The sequence below is a fragment of the Rhagoletis pomonella genome, unplaced genomic scaffold (genome assembly GCF_013731165.1).
Source record: "Rhagoletis pomonella isolate Grant_MI unplaced genomic scaffold, Rhpom_1.0 Rhpom_scaffold_00007, whole genome shotgun sequence".
Classification (NCBI taxonomy): domain Eukaryota; kingdom Metazoa; phylum Arthropoda; class Insecta; order Diptera; family Tephritidae; genus Rhagoletis; species Rhagoletis pomonella.
Genome location: NW_023458561.1, coordinates 31,053,962 through 31,081,519, shown reverse-complemented (window position 1 = coordinate 31,081,519; position 27,558 = coordinate 31,053,962). Strand labels below are relative to the sequence as shown.

Below are 27,558 nucleotides of genomic sequence, written 5' to 3'. Positions count from 1 at the left end.
AGATCTGAAGAGTATCAAAAATAAGGCCACACGTATTTTTTTGTTTTGAAATCGATTAACATTTACCCGTGCCGCTGGAGCTTTGAAGTTTTCCATGTATTTTACATAGGGAAAATAAATTTTTTTGTAAGATTGCTATAAAATCGTTAAAAATTAATATTTATTGATTGAATAAGACTATTTTCTAAAAATTTTACTGAGTGCGTTTTAATAAGCGATAATCATATCTGTTGTATACAAAAATTTGTTATTTTAAGTTTTCATAACCACGTCACGCACGAACACATCATCGACGTTTTCTGCAGGTTTGTGGTATAAAATTTTTAAAAATTGGGTTGCCAGATATTTGAATATTTAAAATTATTTAAAAGGCAATAAAAAAATTAAGTTTCTTCTCCAAAACTAAAAGCGGGAAAAATCGAAAAAGTTAATTTTCCTGTGTATTTTTGGGCCACCATAATGTACATTGTACATATGTGCATATATGTACTTGGTGTCTACGGGTGTGGGTGGTTGGGTAGATAAGCTAAGTTTGCTGAGCATGAATGAACCTACATATATACCTACATATATATATATATGTACATACATTGATAAGTATATATGAAAATATTTACTGTGTAAGCAATGGAATTTATTTAACTTTTTTAACAGTTTGCTGTACATAGTGCATGCATTCTGTGCTGATATAAAAAAAAATGAATATTTTGCCTCATTTGCGCATTCTCCGTGTACATACATATGTATGTATAAATGTAGCATGTGTATCCTAACTAGCATTACTTAAAATATCTGAATTGGAGCTGCTTACTGCAAGGCACGTTTTCATTCACTTTGATTAGATTAAATTTGTGCTCGAACACAATACGAATGCGCAGCAGCAGTCTATTAAGAAGCCACTTTCCCAGGCAGCGCATATCAATGAAAAGATGCAACAAGCAACTATGGCAGTCATTAGCATTAGCATTGGCTCGGCATTAGCTGCACACAGCTTTGCATATAAACTTACGATATTAGCATTGCAAGCGAGTAGAAAAATAATATAAAAAATAAAAACAAATACCAAACTATATTTAGAAACAATTCAATTTGGAATATTAACAAGCGTAACTAATACTTTATGCATTCAAAAGAGGATGGAGAAAATGTTAATTAGAAAAGCTAATACCCAATAAAGCAAATTGCTTACATACAATCAATAATGCAAATATATGTATGTATGTATGTGTGTATGTATGTACATGTGTATGTGCATTAGGATGGTTAAAAAATAGATTTTATTTTCAAAATCCCTAGCAAAATATTTTCGAGACAGTGAAACAAGACTCCTTTTAAAAGATATAAACAAGAAAAAAAAATCTTTTCAATTAGAATTTAATTAAAATGTCTTATGATTTCTGCAAAAATTCACTCCTCCAAAATTAATTTTTAAATTATTGAATTTTTATGTTAAGCATTGTTAAAAAGTGTGTTTTTTTATCGTATGGAAGAAAATGACGACACCTAACTACAAGAAAAAAATTTCCAAAAATCAAAAGTAAATCTTAGCTATTTGGAACTTTGTTAAAAAGAAGTTTAGCATTTTCCAAAGCAAACTCTTTTAACGAGCATAATTAATTTTTTGAGTAATCATATTTTAATTAACTCGATTAATCATTTGAGTAATCGAAATTTTGATTACTTGTGTAATTGATTAACCAAACAACTGATTAACCAACTTGTTCGCATAGCCCTAATACATATGTTGTAAAAAGTTGTAAAATTTTTCTGGAAATCGAAAAAAAGACAAACGTCAAATTTTTTATATGTTCGACTTTAACCTTGAATCCATTTTGGAGGGGTCTATTTATAGAAAAATCATAAGAGACTTCTTTTTACAGCCTTCAATTGCCTTTAAAAATATATTACAGCAGTTACAAAATTAAAAAATTGGAAAATTTTTTCCTGTGTTATATATTGAAAATCTTAAAATTAAGTTCAGGCGTCTTTTTTCGATATCCCGAAAATATTTCTCAAGGATTTTGAAAAAAGTAGTCGAGTTTTATGAACCAGTCTAATGTACACACTCTATATTGGCATATGGATATACATACATATGTGTGAATTCCAATACCGTCATCTGAGCGTCAATGATAGTTAATATCGATTCTGGGAATATTTTCGTCAATATTTTTTTCTTTGCAAGCAGCTTTTTGCAATAAAAAATTTGCAAAATATTTAATATAACTACATATTTACACTTATAAACAATATCTAGGAGGTATTTATACATATTTTCATGCAAAAGTGAATTTTTCAGCGATACGCGCAAGCATTTTTTTTTGCAAAATTTCTTAAAATTATTTTGCTCTTCCTTCTGACTTTAGCTTGGACTCAGTGACTCATACATGCTTATCAGTTGTTGTTTTAATTTGACAAACAAAAGTATTTACGCTTCAAGGAAATGCGAATTTCTTTGTTATCAGAAGCCCCATTAGCAGGAATTCTGAAGCTGACCTTGTTTATCAGCGAAAACATGTTAAAGGAAATTCATGCAGTGGTTTTTATAAACTACAACGCAAATTAAACTAAACAAAACAAAAAAATAATAAAAAAAACTAACTCTGCTTTATGAAAATAATCTCGATTACGGAATTAGAAAATGCAAAAATGTTTTCAAATTAGGTACTTATATATTCTTACATCCCCGTTCGCGCACGCTTGGCAAGATGAATTCTTGGGTTACGCCAGAAAGAGAGGGAGCTTCGGTGGGGCCACTAAGAATTGGCAAAATTTAGAACCTGGCTTTTATCCATCCACCTTTCAAATCAGATCAGCTTTATACATAAATCGATACTGACTATACCTACAAAATCGGTTTCGTACTTTGGTGTTTTTATCGCAAGGCTTGTTTTTCATATTCTAACCGTCTAGGAGAAAAGTAATCCATTGAAGGTCCCGACATATAGTCGCATAACAATTGACTGCGACCAAAAGCAACGTGATGGGCTCGAATATATATCGAACATATATTCCAGGTGGCCAGCCAAATTCCTGAATAAACTCTTTTTGGTTCACAATGACTAAAAATACCATGGTGTGTATACCGAGTAACGATTAACATAAGAAACTGCACTGCGTTTAGAACGCTCTTGGTATGAATTTTGAGTAGTCAAATAAATAAATTTATGAGCGGAAATATTGATAGAGGTGTACATTCCCATCACGAGCTTCGGGCTTCAACCCCAGTGTCTAGTAAAGATTATTTTATAAGTACAATGATCGCCCAAAGCTGTTCATTTGTGCGTTTCTCAACGTTATTCTCTCCCTTGTTGACGATACAAAAAATCTTTCAGGCCACAGTGTCGCTTTTTCTGAATCAAGCTTTTTCGTAAGAGATCTCTGGACATATTTAGTTAGAACCCTTTGTTACAAAAAAAAAGTAATTGGGTTGTTCACGCTTGCCTGGTTATCTGGTGATGGGGGTATATTTTTTTTATTCAGTTTACAACAATAACATACACTACAGATAACCTGATAACCAGGCAAGTGTGAACGACCCAAATATTTATACATAAATGTGTGTATGTATTTTCGTAAATGATTTGCCCACAAAGGAGTCATTGGCCATTAATCAAATGCATATACATATGTATACGTACGTATATATGTATAGTAAAATCGCCAATTTCCATGGTTTATTAACATCTCGTTAAACGACTCTTATCAATGCTGTGTCATGAAATGGCAAACAAAAGAATCAAGACGGAAACAAAGGAATCACACAAGCAAACAAATTCACAAGAAACAATCACTGATAACTGATTTACATATTTACGTATGTAAAAATGCATTTGCAAGCGATTAAAACACTCATGGGAATGAAAAAGGAAATGTCAGACTGTCAAGCGAATGGGCAAGAAAGAGGTTAATTTGGTGTCACTCAAATCGAGAGCATGAGGAGTGAGTGAGTGTCTCAAAGGAGTCAAAGGGTAATGCAATTATTTGCAGCAGCAGTGGGTATGTGTGCGTGTGTGCGCCTGCTGTTTTCAACCGACTTCCAAAAAAGGAGGAGGTTATCAGTTCGTCAGAATATATTTTTTTTATGTAGTATGTTACCGCATAACTTTTGACCACGTCAACCGATTTCGATAATTATTTTTGCATCGGAAAGGTAGTATCTCAGAGGTGGGCCCTAATACTAATGTGGTTTAGATCAGTTCATTGCCTCATGAAAAAATTAACGGTACTCCTAAATTTTTATATGAGTATTCAAGTCGGTTTTGTTTTTTGCTTCAAGATTACTTGTTAATTACTTAATATCACTTTCCAGAAATGGAAATGGCTGTAAATTATTAAGTCAATGAAAGCAACGGCAAAAATAGATACAATAACAACGCCAGCTAATAACGGCGGCAGTAAAAGGCAAGTGTTTGAAAGTGTTTTTAAATCGAAAGCAAAGTTCACATAAAAGGCGACTGGTTGTGAAAAAGAATGGTTGTTGCGAAATGTGTGAAACAACACAAAAAAAAAACCAATGCCAAAAACAAAACGCACGGTGAGAGGAGGAAGAGAAATTAAAAATATTGAATCATACTCGTAGCATTAATGATTTTTTGGTTTGTTATAGAAAAAAAGAAAAAAATCAACACACGCACACATGTATTCACATACCTAAATATTAGCTACATACCTGTCTGACCACTTTTTGGACATTCAAAAAGAAATCAAAAGTGTGCACCCTGCATGGACATGCACTTAAAATGTACAAACACTAAAAAATCAAAGTGTTTACTTTGTTAAACGTCTGCGCATGCGCAAATACACCAAAGCTAGATTTCTAAATACACTTATGTACATAGGAAGGAAGCAGTTATGTATCCACTAATTCCATAGACAAGTGATAACTCACTCGCCACTTTGCCATATCGCCACACAGCGTCTTGAATAGGCACAGGCGCAGACGCACGCGCTTACAGACTAGCGCACCGACTCACAGTGGTGCAAAAGTTTACAGCCCACAATTTTTTATGGTTTTAAAAATTTGTTTAGTTGAAAGATGATTATGTAAATTCTTAAGAAGTTTAAGAAACTTATTTTTAAATTTATTTTGATTTTATAGTTCACTGTTTACAGAAGAATTTTTTTTTTGCTTGACACCAAGGCGTTAATTCTCAAATTTCTTATACCTTTTGTGTGTTTCCCATTTTTTCGATAAAAATTTTCGATTTTTTTTTTTGTATGGAAGAAACTGCGTAAAAAAATTGTCAAAATTAACGTTAAGTCCAAGCTACTTCAACCATGCACTCTATTATAAAAAATATTGGGCTACAAAACTGCATACTCAAACAAATTCTGAAAAATTTAATTAAAAAGTTGAAAATTTGCATGAAGGTTTATTAAAATTTCCTGAGTTTTGCACAAAGTTTAAAAACTATATTTTTTATATTTTTTGTTGTATAAAAACTTAGCGAAAAAAATTGAAATAAAATTTGTTGCATATATTGTAAAAAATTCTCTGTGCCAACACTTTTTTACGGCAGTATAAACAACTAAATATGTACATATAGAAAGGCAAGTTATAAAATTCAAAATGCCGTCATTGACTAAAAATGCAAATTAAACTTTTTGATTGCTTATTGTTTTTATCGAATTATAAGTTTCCACATCGTTTTTTGAAACGATATGTTAAGGTAACGATATATGCATAAATCGAAAATTTTTCCATTTAACAGAAAAAAATGTGTAGTCTTCGTAAATATTGAGAAAACGTGTAATTTTAAAGAAAAATGATTTGTCAACAAAATATAGCAAATTAAATTTCCTTTCATTTGATATACAGCTGGTTTTGATCGGTTAACGAATTCCTCAGATATAAGAAACCGTTAACTATAAACAAAATGAATTAAAAAGAATTAACTGTTTAAACTTCTTTAAAATGTAATTATCTTTGAAACACAAAAAAAAAAATAGAAAATTCGGCTAGAATTTTTGGGCTGTAGACCCTTTTGAGCACCCACTGTGCGACTGTCCGACGATAAGCGGGTGCGCGATAATGGCGCACAATTACGCTTTGATTGCGGAAGTCATTGTTTCATTGCCGTTTGTACTTGGCTGATTTGTAGTTGCTGCAGCTATTGATACCAATGTTGTTGTTGCTAATGTTTTGGCTCCAAAGTTGGCTAAGTCAGCTATCGCTTGCTGCTGGCCGCCTCAAAATCTTCTTTAATATTCACATAGTGTTTTTGCTATAGATTGATTGATTTTGTGTATAACAAATTACAACAACAACAACAACAACAGTAGCTGAAATGAATAGAGCAATAAAAAAGATTACAGCGCCTCTGTGTCTCGATTTAATGTTTTTAAAACTTCCTACTTATTTAGATAATTCAATGAATAGAAATAGCGGTGGCAATCAAAGGCTTGGCAGAGTACACAAAACAAACTGAAAATAAAAGTTATTTTTGGAGTAAAAAAAAAGAACAAAGACAAAGACAAAATTGTACTACTGGTTTTTGAAAGCGCTGCTAGAATAGTACTTCCTCTCATATTGTGGAACAGGTTTTCCCCATGACTTTTTGGCAGTCAAATAAGGTTCGAAAATTGATTATCTGAAGATTCCTTGATTTTTTATTTTTGATAGATACTTCTTTTTATTATTCTCTCTAAAAAAAGAAACGGTTTTTCTAATTATTCCAGTTTCCTTACTGATATTATTGTGAAAGATAGTTTGCAGTTTAGGCGCTCCTCCGAATAGAAAGTTTCCTGTTTCTGACAAAGAGTTTAGGGGTTCCAAATCTCAAATACACATATTTTGAAAAGGATAAAAAATAGTTTTTTTTATTTCTCTCATTATTTGTTGTTTTTGTACTGAAAAATATGTAAAACCATATTTTAAGCTTAATGTTTTTTTTATAGAAAGAAAAGACGTACAAAATTCGAATACTTATTAATTATAAATAAAATTCGGACCAATTTGAGAAACCGTAAATTTTACTCTTCGGTCTATTATCGGAGCACTCCCAAACACTCCGTATAGGTTATCTTTGGATGATTTAAGGAGTCTTTTTCAAAAATTCATAGGCGAATAACTAGAAGAGTCCGCACGGAGTCTTTGCGGATTATCTGAGTGAGCTTTCTAAAACGCCGAAATCAATCATTTCAGGAACCCTACAGGCACAATTTTTTATATGTATATATTTAGAAGGCACTTTTCTGCGACGGATATGTCCCTTTGGGACTTTTTTCGCAGTCTCCTTATGCGTGATTCTCACTCAACAGAGGTAGTCCTAATTATGCATCTTGCGGCTTGGAAGCAGTCGCTATGGCTTACTAGCCGGAAATGCATTATTCAGCGCTGGTCATTGAAGTACCTGCCAACTTCCATGTTTTGCCTGGTGCGGGTTTTGCTATGAAGGAAATGGCAGAATTCTTAACCCCTTGAGGGCAAAGTAACTAATTATAGGAAGGTAAAATGAAGTTCTGTATTTTCATAAGCTAAGTATCTGGGTGTTTTGTTACACAACCAACCGAGCAGGAAGACAAATCGAGAGACGCACAGAAAGAGCTTATTCATACAGCCTATTATATAGCCGATTAATAATAAATTATGACGCGTTATTATGATGGTCAATATCGGATAAGCAATACAGTATCTTAAAAGTAAGTAGCAATCAACAAGGCAATAATGTCCAAATACACGAAATAGTAAAGAACTCTATAATCAGTACCAAAGAATTAGGCTCTTGGAGGACGAAGTAACACGGAAATTGGAAGGCTTTTAGAATGAGGAAAACAATAAGACTGCATATGTATGTACCTCTTACGCTAGATTAAAAAAAAACTTTCAGGTGAAGTTTCTGAGCGGGTTTAAATGTAATACAGACAGGCAAGTCGCGAAGAATTCTGTAGTCTACGTTGATGGGTAAAAAATGGAACGCGCTGTGGTTAGGTGTCTCTCTCTTTTTCTCTCTTCCTACCTAACCTTGCTAGCATCTTTCAAGCGAAAGTTCTGGAGATTGAGAGGGCCTGTTGGGCATTGCAAAGAACCTATTAAGGACTCAAAAAGCAGATATTTTCTCAGACAGCCAAGCGGACTTTTGGTTCTGTAATCACCAAGGAAAAAATTCTAATAACAATAGAACCACTATTTGGTCGCAGCAAATGAACTGTGTTGTACGCTGGGATTAATCTAAAAAGAAATACACTTACAATTTAAGCAAGAGCGTTATTACGAACTACAAAATAGCAGAACAAATTTGACCGAAATATGACAAATTCAAAGCGAGACACCACTAATGCAAATTGAAAATCGACATTAGACCGCGCCAGAAAAAAAGTTCGCCGCTCAATCCAGAATCTAGAGTATTTTTCAAGGTAAATATGAATTTATTTTTTGCCGAACGTAGTTAGGAGTCGTTTTTTTGTAATTTTTCGTCACATGATATATTAGGTTCTTTCCCGTACGCAACGCGGGATCCCGCGGCTGCCCAAAATAGCCCAGAAATCATAACCCGTACTCAAAAAAATGGGTAATAGAGGGCGAAAATTGGAACGCATTGGATCGTAAGTTTCTTCTTCTTCCTGCCCGAACCGGCTTGCAACTCCGTATCTGCGAGTGTTCCATAAAGAACAGAGTAAAAATGCAACAAAGAAAAATTATCTGCTTATGAGTCACAATTAACAGTTATCGTTATGAACACTTTACACAACATACTCGTAAAAGAAGGATTAGCGGCCAACTCAAAATAAACTTTGTTCGCAAAAGAAAAATGACTAGTTAAGTACGCCAATAAAAGATGAATTTGAAGAGGTCACAAAGCTAAAGATCGTTAAAATAGTTCTAGAAAAATGCATTCATAAAACTATAATCGGCACGCAAACGCAAACACTCACACAAACTTAAATATGTATGTATGTATGTCTGTAAGGACGTATGTTTCTGTGTGGGCTTGCAATGTGAGTGCCCAATATTTTTTAATAAATCGTCACCGCTAAGTCTTGTCTTCCATAGCAAAACAGCAATAGCTACGAGCGGAAGCTGGGCCACTCAATTAGTGGTAACAGGATTTTCAGGTTAACAATTGCCGCTCTTGCCGTCTTCCAACCATGTACATACATACATACATCACTTCACATTTGCCAAAGCCGTTACGACAACAACGAAACAAATTTTGCTGCTGCTGCTGTAATGATAGAGTAGCCAGCAGCTGTTTTTATTTTCGATTTATTAATATTTTTTTTTTTAAGTTTTCATTTGTGATTGCTTATTCATTTTCCTACTTTTCTATGGGTTTGTCGGTCTACGGTTGGAATAGTTTTTTCTTTTTGTTTATTTGCTTTCTTTGTTCGCTTCCAAGTGGCACTTTCCAATGATTATTTTTGGTTTTGTTATTTTTTTGTTGTACAATAGTCATAGTTTTTGGTATAACTAGATGCGTGCGAGTGTGTGTGTATTAGGGTAGTCCATATTGCATTTGAAAAAGTAATGTCGGAATTATGAATATGCTCTCACCCCTAGGAATGTTCTATACCGAAAAAATATACCTCTATTTTCTGTTTTAGAAATCAAAAAAGTTTTCCACGTATTTTATATGGCGGAAAAAATCACTTTTCGTAGAAATGGTATCGAATTCTTGAAAATCAATATTTTTCAATCGGGAAAATTTGTCTCTCTTCAGGGAATACTCAATAATAATACTCAATTATTTATTTAACCATATTTCATAGTAACTTTATTTTATAGGTCCGCCTAAACGCCAAGAAAATGCAATGGGGGGATAAATAAAAAATCTTTAGTATTAAAAAATTGTTAAATAAACAATTGGATATTGTTGTTGGAAGTCCCCTTAAGATAAGCAGAGTTTTCTGATCGAAAAATACTGATTTTCAAGAATTCCATACCATTGCTACGAAAAGTTGTTCTTTTCCCATATAAAATATATGGAAAACTTTGAGCGAGCCATAAATATTCTTATCGATTAAAAAAAAATAAATAGGGGTACATTTTTTCGATATAGACAATCCTAGGGGGTGAGAGCATTAAAATTCCGACTTTACCTATTTTGTTTTGGACCACCCTAGTGTGTACGAATGCAGGTGAAAAGTGGTGGCTAGGAAGAAGAATGCTTGGCATTTGCCTGTCGATCGGCTGACAACAGGTAGCCAGCCAGCCATTTCGTTCGTCAGTTAGGAAGCCAATTTGAAGTAGTAGGCCGATATGCAAGTGAAAAATTGCTATATGCAGATACACAGATGAAATATATATACATATATGTATGTATATGCATTCGTACGTACATATGTACATATGTATGTGTAGTTTTGTATGTATGCATATGCCTGGTTGCACACATGCGCATAGAGTTTCGCAGATGGTTGAGTATGGCCATGTATTGAGCAACAGGTGGTCAGCCAATTGCGAAAAAAAAATATAAAAATAACTAAAAAAAAGCATAAAAATAGCAATAGTTGGAATTTGGCTTTAATGCTAGCTGCGCTGAACGAAGCTGAACTTGACGATCTGTTCAAAAGTTCATATGCATATGTGTTTATAGTAGATTTTTATGGTCACACGCATACACTTTTATACCTATAGAAAATTCACATCACTTCACCACCGGTTACATATGGCATTTTTTATATTGCTGTCGTTAAGAAAAAAACTGAATTTTTTATTCTGCAATTTTGGTCTCACAAAGCCGTTTCTACTCGAAATGTCTCTTTGGTGTTTTTGTTCACATTTGCCCGCAGTCATTTAAGCTGAGTCAAAGGTTGCTGTTTTTAATGCAGTACACAAATTTCGTGGTGAAACGGGGAAAAGCCTATTTTTAATTGAACTAAAACTACTTTTTTCTGCAGCAAACGAGGAGTTTAAGAAAACTCTTTTGCCTCTGACTAAATAACACCACCCTCCACCTCGCCTTAACGACGACTCTCACCGCCTAAGTTATGTCGTAGACATTTGATTCCCGCAGCTAAAGCAACCGCTTAGCACACAATTCAATATTAATGTCTACAAAACAACACAATGCTCCATGTATTATAGCAAAATTACAGGTTCAAGACGGCAATAGAGCAAACTAACGAACGAATGAACACGTCTTACTCACCACACGTTTAGCCGCGAACTAAAACTCAACAATGTAGACCTGCAAGTGAACAAGACAAAGGCAACAAGCGCCGAACACCAAGCAGAGGCAGTGACTATATGCGTCTTTCAAGCTGAGCTTCAACCGATTACTGTTTGGCATCCAATGCTGATTTGGTGGCCACATAAAGTAATCCACCACTGGCAGCGAGAGCGCAATTTTTCACAAGCCTGCACTCATACATGCACAATTATCCACACACATGCATATGCACACAGAGTATGTGTATGTAAAAAATATAATGAAAGCATGTAAAAAAAAAATGTACGAAAGCAAAGACATAAAGAAAAATTAACTACTGTCAGGCCGATCAAACAAGTAAGCGAGCAAGTAAGCAAGCTCAACAAATGAGCAAATCAAGCGGCGATCGACCGTCCGCCCAACGCACCAATCAACCAATCGACTAAGCGTTCAAACGTTTAAGCGACCAAGCGACCAAGCGACCGATCAACTAAACCAGTACTTGTACAACAAAAATAATAATACTAACAACAAAGGCTAAATCAGATCAGAAATAGCAAATCATAGCAAAAGCAGTAAACTAAGTATTAGCTCTACACACAAGCAACGGCGGTAATAATATTTGAAAAGAAAAAACAACAACATAAAAGTCAGCAATAACTATTGTTGTAATCATTTGGTTTGCTCACTTGTTGCATGAATAGCGTTACCAGATGCATAAAGGGTGAAATAAGCAACCGGATCCGGGAATTTATCACTGGCATAAATTATTCAAAGCCATAAAACCATAACGTCAGCCTGGAAATCAGACGACGAGTAACTCTCAAGCAGGTAATACTTTGCGCTCGGTAGGCAATTGAAAAGCAGAGCCCTCTCTCGACGAACAAAAACATGGATGACAAGGCTTTCGGGGCCTTTTGAGAGAACCATTCTAGGCCAAGATCTATGGTCCTATTCACGTGGGCGACGAGTACCGAAGAGAATGGAATGACGAACTGTACGAGGTTTTTAACGACGTGGACGTAGTTAAACGCATACAAATACAATTGCGCTGGCTTGGCCATGTTCTTTGACGAGGCTCCGAAGAAAATATCATTAGACTCGGCACCCATGGGTGAACAACGAAGGACAGGGCGCCCACGAAAAAACTGGAAGGACTAAGTGAAGAAGGACCTGTACGCACTTGGGATGAACAACTGGCGAAAATGCGCAGAGGAGAGAGGCAATTGGCGAAGTTTTTTAGTATCGGCCCAAACCGACCCCTTACTGAGAAGTGCATGTGCATAGCATGTATTTAGGCGCTTAGTATTAGTAGTCGCGCCTAAACAGAAAATTTTGCCAAAATATTTCTAAAGAACATTTTACCCGGCACGTATCGATCTTTCAAATTAGTGCTTTTTCGGAGTTTTCAGAAACAGCGGTTGAAGCGACCGTTTCGTGAGTGAGGCTACAAAGCAGCAATCTTTATTAAGAAGCAATGAACCCATACTAGGAAGCCCTACTCACTTTATTCGATTCTACACTGACGGATATTAATTGGACAACAAGGATATATAACTTGGACTTCAAAAGTCATACCGCCTACCGGACTTGCGGCTAAAAGGTTGGCTGCTGAGTGCCGCACATAGTATAATTTACATTCTCTCAGAAAGTCAGGCAGCTCTAAAAGCGTTAAGCTTTATCATAATTAATTTGAAAACTTAACGGGATGGCAAATTAGTTTTTGGTTTACCTGATAGATAGGTGCTGGGAGATAACAGGCATTGAGATGGCGGGCGAGCTTGCTTGGAAGAGCGCCTACTTTCCACTTTCGTCGTCGTTAGGGAGGTTGATAACATGTATAAGATTTCTTCTCATCAGAAGCCGGAGAAAGATGGAAATACGTATGAAGGCACCCGCACCACGAAAAAATTCAACGGGAGCAAAATATGGCTTGAAAGTTTTCAAAAGAACTCCTAACGCTGAGTGGCGAGGAATTTTATTTGGTCATGGGACAGCTGAATATGACTCCTTCAGGCCCTAGAAAAACGCGAAAGAGCTGCAATACGTAAGGCATTTACTATGCGAATCTCAATAACTTTGGAGAAGGTTCATGGGTCTTGAAATCTTTGGGAACTGAGTGATCTTGCGGAGATAAAGATAGGGCGATTGCCCCAATTCCTCAACTTCACATAGATAAGGAGGTTTAAGGATTCAAAATGATACCTATTGGCGTGAAACTTGATGACCTTAATACCAGAGCGGGGAAAGCAAGTACCTTTGATCCAACAGTCGGAAAATTCGGCTTCCATAGCGAAATACCCAGATTACAGCACAAAAGCATTTTAAAAGCTAGGTATCTGTGTCCGCATCGAAAAACAAGGGACCAAATCGATCATGTTAAGACACACTTCCAGTGTTTATGCGCGGGAAAGACCAAGTAGACAAAGCCTGGCTTAATGCAATATTTTTAATTGCCGCCAGTTATCAAGAAGCACAAACGAATGATGTGACATGTTTTACGAGGAAGAAGAATACTATCTCTAAGTGAGGAACCATCATGGGAAGCACCTTTCTAAAGCAGGGCGGAACTTCCCGATGAGCTAAAAAAGATTAGTTAATTCGCTAGGTGGCGCAGAAGTCAAGATTTTTTGAAAACACGATTTTGTTAAAATTTAGAATGTATGTATATCGCCGGCATGGAAAGAAATAGCTCCACCAAAAAAATTGTGTCGATAGGTGGCGCAACAGTCTAGATATTTGTAAAACCCGTATTTACGACGTTAAGCCAAAACTTAAGAGTTTAAAATCTACAGGTTCTTAAGTCTCTTACACCAAGTTAAGTTTTCACTAATCACCAACAAAGTTTCTTATATAACAGGTTTGGCAATATATTCAGTTAAGTTAACTGAGCTCTTGGGTTCCAAGTGATACAAGATTCTATTAAAGTCTGATGCAACATAAAGTTTTTGATTTTTTTTATTTTGGAACGAATTTCCCTCATCCCTAGTCAAGTTTTGTTTGGAGATAAACCTGTTTCGGCATTGTGCCATCTTAGTGTTATTTTCCGTTCCGTGATTTTTTGCTTTTTGTTTAGTTTTTGTTATTGTGAAAGAGCATCTGTGAAGTACGAAACGTAAGTAAGAACGAAAGCTTGTTCAAATGAAAAAATTTCCCAATAAAAATTTAACGCCAAATCATGTTTTTTAGTTTGAAACGAACACGATATGGTTTATTTTTTTTCAGTGTAACATTGAAACAAAATACCTAAATCTAGTGGTTTTTCTGTGCCTTGCTCACTTTTTCGCCATCTGGCAACGCTCCTTTGCGTTTTGCACTCAGCAGCGACGCCATCATTGTGATTTTCTCTTTACTAAAATAGCAAAATAAGAAGGTTTTCAACAACGGTGATGTGGATGATTTCAGCATAAAAATAGTCCGTAGTGTAAAATGAAAATTTTGCGCAATTAATTGTTTAATAAAAAGCTTTCTACGTACATAGGTAAGTATTTGAGATATGTATACATATGCACATACACACACATAGATAGGCTTTTATAACTACGCTAAACACTTTCATTTGCACAGCGGCAACGGAAGGCGAAAATTTGCAAATTAAATATCAAATATCGTTTACTGTTACTTTTAATTTGTACTCGCTTGTTTATTGTTGTTATTTCTGCTGGTTTTATTTACAATATTGCAAATATAGGTATCTGTGTACATACATACAAATATATTAGGGTGAATCACTTTCCATCTAAAAGAAAATATCGGTACTGTTTTTTCATCGGAATTATAAAGTATCTTACATTTCAGAAAAATATTAAGATTTACGTGTGGTAGATCGATATAAACACACCTCCGCCTTTTTTAATAAAATTTTTTTTTTTTTAAATGGGTCTGCATAAAAATGTTAAAGAATTTTTTCAACGCATTTTTTGAAGTCATTTCGAAACCGGTCCAGCTCACGTAAATCTTAATACGTTTTCGAAAAATTTTGACAAAAATCTTTCAGCTTTCAACAGAATATATTTAAATGGAAATGTTTTGTATTTTCTGTCAATTTAAATATAAAATTTAAGAAATTCGCGAAATTGGCTGTTAAAATATAATACATTTTATAATTCCGGTGGAAAACAGCAATTTTTTTTGTTGTGAAGCACCCTAATGTATACATGTGTATGCACATACCTTATTGTACTAGGTGTTTTAACCACAAATATAACGTATATTATTGTTGTTGCTTTCTTGTTATTGCTAGCCACTTTTGTGAGTGTTGCGCTGACGATGTTTTAGCAATGTTTCGACAAAGATCTTACAGACCTTGTTTCGTTTTTTGTTAAGTCTTTTTCTGGGTTGTTTGTTTGAAAATTTCCAGTGAATTTTGCGTTGTTGTTTAATGCAGATTTTTGCGTTATGTTTTTTTTTTTTTTTTTAATATACATATACATATCTACTTTTCGTTGTATGAGTGTGAAATTGTTATGGCTGGCGCTGCTTTTATTGGTAATTGACTACAAAACCTGTTTTCGTGTTAAAGCCGCAAATTCGTTCTAAATTTTCACTTCGCAAATTTATTTGCTTTTATTTTTAGCAATTCTACAATTACCTTTTTTTAGAAAATTTGTTTTTTTGTCTAATTTCACGAGTTCGATAGCGAAGCATACACACCTTTCGAATCGCAGCAATTACTACAGCGCTTTTCGTTGCTCAAATTTTTGCATATGTATGTACGTACTGCCTTTTACCTACAATTTACTTTTCGAACTGTGGATTTTCAATAATTTTATGCGCCATGAAAGTTATTCGCAATGAAAACAAGAATTTCTACGCTCCCCGTTTTTTAAATGTAGTTGAAACTTTTTTTTTTATTATTTCACGCCAGCATTAAATTGCAAATTACGGCACAACCAAATTTTCAATAGTCTCCCAACTACATACGTTGGAGAAGACAAAGCTTGGTCGAGGTATTGGAGACAAGCGCGGCGAGGATGGCAAGCTCCCAATATACTATATATATATATGTAATAGCGAATATAACAAGCGCGGGTCCAACGACGAGCAAGCAACAACACGACCAGTTTCGGAGCACTTTGACCAAATACTGAAATGCTGCTTGAACGTTGGGCCGGCAGATGGGATCGTTTGGGAAGGTTTTGGATTTGACTGAGACGAAAATAGCAGTTAGTAGTCAGCAGCAGCGAAAAGAGCGCACGAAAAGCGCACCAGCGAAACCGACGAACCAGGAGGCAAGCTATTCAAGTCGCGAGTCACAATGCGGCTGCAAACAAGCAGATGCCCGATCGAGCTCCACATGCAGAGCAAAATAATACACCACGCTTGAGTATGAGGTTTCAGAGAGTATGCGAACACACACCACACCAAAATAGCTCCACCACACATAGCCGAAATACATAGCAACAATGGAGCATTTAACTTACCATGATCGTCGAACGCTTTGGAGCAATTTATGCATACTTATTTAGAAAAGTTTGGAAAATGTTTTGTTTTTCCGCAGTTAATTTCATTACTCTTTTTCTCGTTTTTGGTCTTTTGTGAAAAGTTTGCGCTATCGGCGGAGGTCTCGACAACGTCGGAGACCGTAACATGGGTACTTGGTACCGAAAAATTTAGCGACTAGCGCACTGTCTTCATAGGTACAACGACGGCTTTGCTCACTTGCACTCAACTGCTGATCTCACTTTTTTCGGTTGAGCGCGCTGACTGCGCTTACGACGACTCAGTCAGTTGGTTAGCATTTCGACTTGAGTGAGTGCTGGAAGCTTACTTTTTTCTTAGAGACTTAAGTAGTTTATTGCTGTTGTAAAATGCAAAAGAGTATATGTATGTACATAATAGAAGTAAGTAAGCATTAGAGCGCGATAGTGAGAAAAGAGAAAGGGGCGGCCAACAACAAAGCACAGCCGCGGGTGGACGGTGCAAGTGGGTGTAGAAGAAGCAAAAAGTGTAGTACACAAGGCAAGAAATATGCATATAAATGCCTTTGTTCAAATATGTCCCATTTGGCTATACATATCCACATACATACATACATACATACATTGAACGCCTGAACGATGTCATGACGCCCCCAAAAAGAGTGCTCGCTTGCTTACCGACATGCGTACCATGCACAAAGCTGATAAGCGGTCCCACTTATTGGGAGTAAGTAACAACAATAACAAAACAATGGAGTCTACAATTATCATGAACCAGTTGCATGGCTTGTCTAAGTGACTGACTGACTGGCTGGCTGGCTGGCTGGCTGCATGATTGACTGAAGGCGCATGCAGTCGTCGAGAAATTACGCAGTTCTCAGCCACTAGACATAATGGGTTTTAGCGAAATACGATTTACATATACATACATATATAGATTTTCGATAAATACTTTTATGAAAAACAAGTTTTAAGCTTTGGTTTCTAGAAATTGATTTCTTAAATGAAATTTAGAAATCCGTCGGCAAATTCAAAGGGGCTAGTTCAAATACTCAAAGACTCAGGCTGTTGGAGAGCGCAGCAGTACGATCATAGCCGAATTCTCGACAAGCTTAGGTAATCAGGTAATTCAGGAGAAGTCTCCTTCTATGTAGTCGGAATCGGAGTAGTGGCAGGATGGTCGAGGAAAGTTGTACTGACTTCAATGCGGACGGGTCCAAAATGGACTTCGGTGTGGGTGCGGATGTGTTCTCTGAGACGGTGGATGTCTTCTCCCACTCGTCGACTACAGATATTTCTGAACTTAAGTTGAAAATTAAAGTAAAAAGCATTCAGAACTTTTTCACATGGAAGAAAAGTTCTGGACTAGAACGATGAATCCCCCTGAAGTGCTGGAATTGGAGAGGGCAAAGCATTAGAAAGATACTGCGAATGTTTACGAAAATCATACATTTTTGCAGATAGCCACGCGGCCCTTCTGATACTAGCCTCATCGGCAACAAAGTATAAAATAATTCTTATCCGGGTTCTCGGCCATAAAACCATTGGCTTAGACCATTACTAACATAAATAGAGTAAATAACCGAAAAATCCAAGTGATTTTACGAAACTGACGAATCATGTAAGCAAATAATATCAGTGTTCCCAGGGGAAACATATCAAAATGGTGTTATCAAATGGGGTCCTTAGCAAGTGCTCAGCCGACACTTCTACCAAGCGACCAACATCTGAAAGAAATATGTACATACAAAAAAAACTACGTCATTCGTTAGTTGGAAATAGCTAGGCGAGCAGACATTTGAGGGATTCACAACGGTGTCGTAAGTGTCGTATTGTTGTATGTCGTAAACTCTAAAAGCTTAAATAAATGGTTAGAGAACTTTAAACCACAACTAACTATTTTTCAACACTGCGAAAATGCATAATATGACTTTGATGGTACTTTGCCAACCCGTTTAATATATTTTTCAGGTGTTTGAAGTTTAGGACATACAACAATAAGACGCTAACCACACCGTTGTGAATACCCCAATTGTGTTTTGGTACTTTTTTGTGAAGGTCCTTTAACTAAACTTTACCGTCACCGTACTTAGCATTGCGACGGGAGGACTTCTGATGCCGCTCAACGAGACACGACATATTGCTCAGCAAGCAGTTCTTGTTGGATTGCTGCCAGCACCTAACCATAAATCGATTCCAAAAGACTCGAAAAATGGTTCCGAAAGAACCGAAAAATGGCCTAAAAAAAACCCAAAAATCAGAATGCACACAAAGTGCATCATCTTCGTAAGTAAGTTTTTAAAAGTAGCTATTCGCTTCTGTGAAACCTCGGAAATAATGGAAATATAATGCTGGCAAGTGCTTAATAAGTTAGCTGCTAAATTTTCTATCCCCTTAGTGTGTTTGGTGCCAGGTCATACAAACATACAATGTAATTGCATAGCAGATGAATTTGCGAAGAAGGGAACCTCCTCACCATGTGGGCACACCGCTATCTACCAATAAATTATGGCATAAATCCTACCTCTTAGAGAAGACATATATAAGATGGTCGACAGTTCGTACTTGTAGTCGAGCTGACCGGCCAAGCTTCGGCAACCTTTTTATTGGGTATAATGGATCTGGTTGCAATTGACTTCAGCTATCTCTGTGACTGCCCTGTCCTAGCAGCGGCTAGATAACGTTAATTTAACTAATTTTTCTTTAACTGTCTCGGAATTCATAAACTGGTACTTCAACGGACTCACTGGGCCCAAGCTTGCCTTGTTCCGCAACTAGATACAGGCAACCAATTTAACCTAACCTAACATACTATTTGGACCAGGTGAAAATCCCACATAGAAAAAAAATAAAGATGCAGATAAATATGAAGATGATGAGAGTGAAGATGATAAAGCTGAAGACAAAATTGAAGATGAACACTAAGATTAAGGTTAAGATTAAGTTTAAGACTAGGAAAAAGTTTCACTTCGTCCGCATGTAGGGACTAAACGCACTTAGTTTATTTGCTGTTCACATTGCCTGTGAGCCTTGGAAACGAACTTGTTCTAGACATTCTTATGACTTTTCAATTGAGATTTTCAAGCTGCAGACTTCATCAGGTTGACCCCGTTTATCCTGAATTCTTCTCAGGGGGGAACTAAGCGATAAACGCTGTGTATGAATCATCAGCGCACAAATACATACATACATACATACATACATATGCACAACATAGATATATGTATGTATTTAGATTTATGTACTATCTATATATGCAACATATAGTAAGTGCATACATATGGAGATTTGATTAGCAAAAGCTGATTAAAGTAGCACATTCGAATGTTGTTGTCTGAATTCACACCTGGCAACTTACGTTGCATTGCACTGACCAATGGGGCTTCCAGTATGAACTCATCGATTCAACGAAGTGGTTTCATATATAGCTCCATGCAAATATATATATGTATATACACATGTACAGTTGAGGGCAAAGTAATAGCACCAAAGTTCAGAATGATGTCGCTTGCAACTTATGTTTATTTATTAATTTTTAATAATTTTCATTTAAATTATAGTGCGACCTATAACAGAGACCACACATTTACGTAAAAGTTTCAAAGCTTACATAAAGTTAATCAAATTTCAACAAGCTTTAAGATTGTTTCATTAAATTTTTCGAAAATTTTAGAGTATGCAGTTTTGTAGCCCATTCAAATTAAGTGCAATAAAGTGTAAGTTTTAGCTCTACCGTTGATTTTTTAGAATTTTTTTGCCCAGATTGTTGATTATTTTCGTTATATGGAAGAACATGATCAGCGACTTACAACTTGCACTGTTTTATACTAAAATGAATCAAACATTTTATAAAAATTCTACATAAAAAGTTTTAAATTTTGATGAAATTTTTGGAAATTTTATTAATTTTATGTGGTTTTTTGTTATAGGCCGAACTATATCTAAACGAAAATTATTAATTATTTCCACAACAATGGTGCTGAAGTGTAGAAAGAGTAGTCTGATGAGGAGATGTGGTGATCTCCGAAATAGTAGCTGTAACTTCTGCCGCTTAGACTTTGTTGCTTTTGCCATTTTACCTAATAAACATAATCGTGGTACACAGCTTAACAACAATACATATTAAAATAAAATTATTAAATATCAATAGTACAAAAAACATGAGTTGCAAACAATATCGTTTTTAATTTTGGTGCTAGATATTATTTTGACCGCAGCTGTATGTGTTTGCTGCAGCATGGCGGCTTTAGTGTGACAAAGCGATCGTGTTGCATTTATGGTGGAGTCGTCACACGACGAAGCGGCGCCGGTCTACTCTCCCAACTCGGGTATTAGCAGCATCTACAAACCCTACCCCATCTGTGGCTAATATGTATATGTGTATTTACATACATTTGTACGTATGCCCCTTTCCCTTCTCCCACAAAGTCGCATTTCTTTTAGGTTAAGGCTTTTTTCTTGTTATTGTTTTTGTGGATTTGTTTGTTTGTGAAAAGCGAATCGTGTAACTGTGTAAATAATGAGGCAGAACAACAACACCGTCTAAACTAACGTTCAACACAGATTTAGCCATTCATACTATAACTATCCACTTTTTATTGCGATTATAGCTCTGTGTTTGTTTGTTGTTGTTGTTGTATTTGTGTTTACCTAGTTGCGTGCGAAAAAGTGGACAGCAAAGTAGTATTAACTTTTTCGTTACAATGCAATTACATGCCAACACAACAAGCAACAACAGTGCGAAATAAGTATGTACATATGTACGTTGGGGAAATTATAAATAGGGACGCGAAATTTTACCAAGTTTTGGAAATTTTTTTTTTGTTTATTTTATTTATTTTTGTGAAATTATAGCTCGTCATCTAATAAAAACCATGTAAGCCTGAAATTCAAACCTTGTACAAAAATAAGGAAAAGTCGATGAAATTTTATAAAAATTTACAGCTTTTTGATAAGACTTCTTGGAGACATTTTGAGTAAGCAGTTTTGTAGCGCATTCAATTTTAGAATAATAATTTGTATGTTGGAAGTTGCCTAGGTTTACCGTTGGTTTTTTAAAAGTTGTTTGTTAAAGTTGTCATTTTCACCATAAAAAAGAATTGTCTAACATACTTTGTATACGAAAAATGTAAAATACCAAAAATCAACGGTATTTTGTAGCCACTTTAGACTTCATTATACTAAAATTTAATGGGGTACAAAATTCCATATCTAGAATTTTTTTGAAATTAAAAACTCTGAATAAAAAGTTTGCAATTTTGATGAACATTTGTTGAAAATCGTAGAATTTTTATAAATCTTTTACAAAGTTTAAAATTTTCTTTAGCATGTTAGATAGTGAGTTATAATTTTATAAAAAAAAAAAAATTTAAAATTAAAAACAAAATCAAAAAAGGAAAAACCTTTTTAAAACATCCCGTCCCTATTTATATTTTAGTCACCGTAAGTGCGCTTGTGCTCTAGGTACAGTAACTGGAGATCTCTACTCTGTTTGTATTCATGGAGGAGTGGTAATCATTTTAGTTGGCATATCTCAATTAGCAATCAGTAGCTTTTATGACGCTTGAAATCACAAAACTGTGGAAATTAAAGATTTACCAAGCAACACTCTGCAATACGGCTACAAAAACGAAAGCGAAGTTGTAAGGTCGAGTGATTAAAATCATTTTATAGTTAATTAAATGTGTGGCGATCTGAAAAAGTTGAATTTCGTTGGCCTAACATAATTTCCAAACAGCAATGCTAAGTCCGACACTTTTCTTTTGTCGGACCGCAAAAAAACAATGCCTGCAGAAACAAAACATTCAGCCAAGATCCGTCGGTTTTCGTAACCATTTACCGATTACGGTAGGCAACAGATGGGATTTAAGCTAAAGGTTGTTCACAGTATGTAGAAGGCTTTGACCGACAATAGTCACATACATATGCAGCACTGGTCTAATGCCCAATTCTTTCTAAAAATTAGTTCAGACTGCGGCTGCTGTTTGTGTTGTAGGTTCTGAACTTTATTCCCAATTGGGTCCCATTAGATGTTTTTATTGAAAATACAGCTGCTAAATAGATTCCCATTGACAACGACACACCCCGCCCGAAATTCCCAAGCTGCAGTAACTGGATTCGCGAAGGGAAAATCGAATAGAGAGTCTATAAGTTCTTCTTCGGTTAGGCCGTAACTTAACAAATAGCTCTTTTACTTGGTTTCAAAATGAAAAGAATTTGTTGTTTTATTGTCAGCAGGGTAATAAAATTACTTGAATCAGCCACCCGATTGCGAAGTAGATTGTTAGCCGCCCAAAAGCTGGGGTACTGTTCTTTCAATAGATGATACCCAAAAGTGTCACACTTGCTTCTTGCAAAGGTGAGATAGAAGCACAAAAAATCTTCCAACGATGTGGCGAGTTTCATATTCTTTGTTAGTCAAGCATAGGCCATCGCGCCAATGCTCTTCTCCAGATGTGACCGAACAAAATGAGCGGAGAGCAAAAAATTAATCTGTCTCCAAACCAAATTTGGCAAGGAATGGCACCAAATCCTTTCGAAAAATAACTTGTTCCGATTTGCCTATATCTGGTTAGTAGCTATTCTATTTATGAATAAATTTTTAACTCTTTCCCTATAATCTGCTCGCGAGCCCTGATGATCTTCAGTATTCTGTAAAACATTGGTGTTATTCGGTATTACTTACACATCACAACTAAAGTTTTAACACCTTCTTTTAGAACGGAAAAAGTCACAGTGTTCTACTTAGAAATAAATTAATGATAATATGAAACTTAACGGTTATTGTATGGTTGTCAATTTATCTTACGGTGGGCTCTGCCAATCATAGGGAGAAGGGTGTTAGAAGATGTAGTTTGAGTGGGCATTTCCATGTATTGGACTTAAGTTGGGTATGTCGGAATCAATCTGGAGTTGTGCCTATTTCACGATGAAGCTCGTACTCTTTATTTCCGATAGTTGGGCTTTGCCGCGATGACGGCATTTAAAAGGCAAGAGTTGACGGAGGTGTTGATTGTCTCACGATGAATGTCGTTTAAGCCTGTCTATAGACCGTCTGGTTCAGCGGATGGCATACGCATGGCTAAACATGGTCTTTGAGATCCATGAGATGAGTTATGATAAGTCTGGGATGAGGTTCGGCAGCAAATGACGCTCAGTTAAGATCAGACGGCATTCCGGGGTAGTATGGCGTTATTACAGGTCTGAAGCATTATCCATTGCATCCTACTAGTCCCCGACGAACACACAGCAGCAGCGTTTTTTAGAACTGGGCAGTCGATTGCCTTGTGTGCTGCCAACAACGCTTCTTTGTCCTTTCCAAGTGCGTCCATCGACCGAATCTAGGACTATGTTTTCGGGTTATTTACGGACAAGCAAAAGTGTTGCATTTTGTGAATCAAAGTAACAAAGTCTCAACTGGTCAATAAGACCTTTCTTCGATGGCAGGTTTTCCGGATTCCTATCTATTTTTCAGTTTTCAGCTATGACTGGAGTGAAGAGCGTCAGGTTGGTGCAGCATCAGCATATTTAAACTTTCCAGGCCAATGAACTTGAAGACTTTAGCCTTCTCGATGACCAGCCAAACTTTGTCGCTGGTTAAATTCAGTTTCGCACTGTTGTTTCAGCGAATCTTGGGTTAGAAAAGAACTGCAATGTAGACCAAAGCTTATTACTAATATTGCTACTTAAAATGTAGACACCTTTATAGCCATAAGCCTAGAGAATTATTCAGGTCAAATAGCTAAATTATAGTACAGATTCCAACTGCTGATAAATCCGCCAGTCATGTGTTTGTATGGTGAAGGGTTTCTCTTTTTTTTATTTTAAAGATGTCAAATGGATGTTTTGACTCGAATAATTTCAGGACCGCCTCATCGCCACTTGGGCAATGCTCCCACAGCTGTATGGATTTCGGGCAATACAAAATTCAGGCACTGCCACTAGAGCCACTGTGCATAGGAAATGCGTTTGAACAACTGCAGACTGTTAATATGTATTCAACTGTTGAATGAAGGCTTAAATGAATGGTTGACTGTTGGCTAAAAACTTCGATAACTGACTTACTTAGGCCAACCGGTCGATTGCTGTTACTCGCATTGCCGCCACATTATTCTTCTCTTCTCTGCGTAAAAACGACTGCTACCTGTTGGCCCGCCAGGCGTTTGGTGATTCAGCATGCGAACATATGTATGAGCGAAAATTCCTACAGCAACACGAACACGCTGAAAACATAACAATTTCAGCTAATACGGCCGCAATAGAAACAACAACATGTCCACATTTCATCACAACAGACCCAGTTTCGAAGCGATGCGAGCGAACCAACCAGCTTGCCCAACCATAAAAGCCAAAAAAGTCGTGAAGTTACTAGTCGCAGAGCAAAAGCAACAGACAGACAGACAGCTACGAGTACATATGACGGCACTGACAATACAAGTTGCTTGTCTGCCACTTCAGATAACAACAAAATTGCACGGATAAATACTAAAAAAAAACTTTGTAAAAATAAAGGTAAACAAATAAAAATGCGAAAAAAATATACAAACATGGTAAGAGCGTCCGACCGAAACGCCAGCAGCATTTGGACGGCTAGTAACCGCCAACTGCCAACTGGCGGCGTTAGTCGACCACCAACAGATTGACAAACAGACACACTGGCTAACCGTCGACGGCAAGTGGTAACCAGCAGCTTTGATTGCCTTAGGAAACTTGCAGCGTTTACGAAGCAAATACATACATATGTAGTTAGTTAGCCAAGTGGCCAAGCTGCAGCGTTATTTGAACAGTCAAGGAATAATAATGAAAGAAAAAAAAAAACACTGCCGCCCATGCAAAGTGCTTAGCCATCAGCTGTTCTGCTTGCTTTGACTTGAGATTATTCGCGACCGCATTTATTCACTAAAAATGATGCTAGTTGAAGAAGAGTTTTTTAACAGCTGATGTCATTCATATGAAAATGAATCGAGATGGAGGTAAATTTGCATAGATGTATGTTAGTATGTATATGTATATGTAAATATATTTCAATCATGTTTATGACAAAAAGTAAAAATTAAGTTTATTTAAGATCAACTGTCTACTTATAAATGCACATTAGGGTGGTCCTTCAAAACTAAATGAATGATTTTTTTCAGTCTCACCCCCTCAGTCGGTAATACCACAGTCAAAGATATCACATATAAATTTTGGTCCCGATTGGAGTCGGTTAAGGCGTGTCGCAAAGGGGTCAAAGGCCAGATGCCTCTTTGGAGACTCAAAAATTTAAAAATATTTGTTTCATTTAATACTCAAACTTTGCCCCACGTGCGACACGTCTTAACCGTCTCCAATCGGGAACCAAATTTATATGTAATATCTTCGACTATACGGGTTGAGGCCTAGGAAATCTGTTGTAAAAATTTGCTTCCTATATTTAAGGACCGCCCTAATGCACATAGGTACGTACTTACATACGACTACTGGAAGCAATAAACGCAACCGGGGGATTATTGGAAAGACAACACGGATGCACCGTAGGAGCTATCTCAAATGCAGGTAACTAATATATGAGGCGTCAAATGGTCGCCGGTCTAAAAAGGTTAACGTCAGGAGAAGCGCAGCGATCAATTCTCGGGCCAGATCTCTGGAATATCACAACACAAACCTCGTAGCCTGCGCAGAAGATGTTGCTGCTTTGATTACAGCCAGAGACTTTGAAGAAGCACAAATCAATCTTTATCAATGATGAGGATAAAAGCATGGCAAGATTCTGGAGGGCTCAAACTAGTACCAGTGACACTTGAGATGTCAGTCTTGTCAAACACCACGAAGACTAAGCAAGCAATCAACTACCTAGAAACACTAAAGCGTCTAAAGCGGTAGCGGCGCTCAGCCCACGCAAATGAAGAGAAAACTGCTGATGAGTACAATAAATTCAGTCCTCCTTTACGGCAGCGACTATGGGCAGAAACCCTTAAGGCAGACAAATGGCGGAAAATTTTCTTATCGGTGCAATGCACTGCGAGTCTCGCGCGCAAGTAGAAGCAAGTAGAAGAGAAAATAGGAACACTAAGTGTTGCAAACATTGTTCTCAAGATGAGCATGTGTCGAACAAACTGGCAGTCGAATTCATAGAGGAAGTGCTGATAAGGAAAAAGCGGGACCTGAATGCAGGTGAAATGAGGGATAAGTAATAAATGTGAAGTAATGCATAACCCTTAATTAGGCGCATGGAGTCAAGGCCATTTCAAGTTAAAAAAAAAAAATGTCTTGGAGCGCTTGGAGCGCGCTCACGCTCTTTCTAGTGTCCTAACTCCCCCACGGGTTACGTAAACTAGTCACGGTCACAACATCGGCGTGTTCACATGCGTCACTTTTCTCTTTAGTCCCGAGCCCATTCGACCACTTACAGCAAGTTATGCTTTTCCTTCTTAAAGTTAACTATAATAAAGAGCTGCAAATGGATTTTATGAGAAACGATTTCATTGCAGAAGAATACTCGGAGGTTTGAAAATGTGACGACCGCGGATCGGGAGTTGCATAGAGCAACATTTCCTGGAACCTTATACGGGATCCTAAAATAAAATTGAAAAATTGATTGAAAATTGTCTCATAGTCAGAAATGAATTTTTTAGGAAAATTATTCTTTTTGAATCGTTTAGTAAAAAAGGTTGCAAAACGAAGAACAATTTAACATTTTAACAGGCGGGAAAAAATTAATAAATTTTGCTGAAATTTAACCAAAACGGCAACGCTAGTCACGGCTAGAACATCGTCGCGTACACATGTGTCGCTACTCTCTTGAGTGCTGAGCCCAAGTGACCACTAACGTAACATTTTTTGGCGGAGGTAAGTTTTTATTTTTTCTTTTTAAGTTTGAAAGTCGAAATTATGTTTTTGTTTTTTTTTTGTTTTTAAGTTAACGATAATAGAGTACTTTATTATTTTTGAGAATAAACAAATCAAAAATTCGTTCCAAAATAAATCAACTTACCACCCTGTCGGAAAAATTAACCAACACCAACACAATAAACACTTAATTTTTTTGTTCTGTAAAACTCTTTTTT

General features: G+C 36.4%; 1 protein-coding gene and 1 long non-coding RNA gene across 6 annotated transcripts in view; one reads left to right on the top strand and one right to left on the bottom strand.

The window, feature by feature from the left end:
• Positions 1-16,319, bottom strand: part of LOC118742581 (PTB domain-containing adapter protein ced-6) — a 31,142-nt gene extending 14,823 nt beyond the window's left edge. The window contains exon 1 of one of the 5 annotated variants that reach the window (XM_036474764.1): positions 15,747-16,319. The gene's annotated coding sequence lies outside the window, so the exon portion shown is untranslated. Of the gene's footprint in view, positions 1-10,922; positions 11,195-14,372; positions 14,397-15,266; positions 15,522-15,746 lie in introns of those variants that run through there. The other 4 variants (XM_036474768.1, XM_036474767.1, XM_036474766.1 and 1 more) reach the window with 4 other exon arrangements.
• On the top strand, positions 14,396-25,008 carry LOC118742582. Its single transcript, XR_004993383.1, has 2 exons — positions 14,396-14,574; positions 24,378-25,008. It is a non-coding gene; the product is annotated as an uncharacterized LOC118742582 (long non-coding RNA).
• The last annotated feature ends 2,550 nt before the right edge of the window (positions 25,009-27,558 follow it).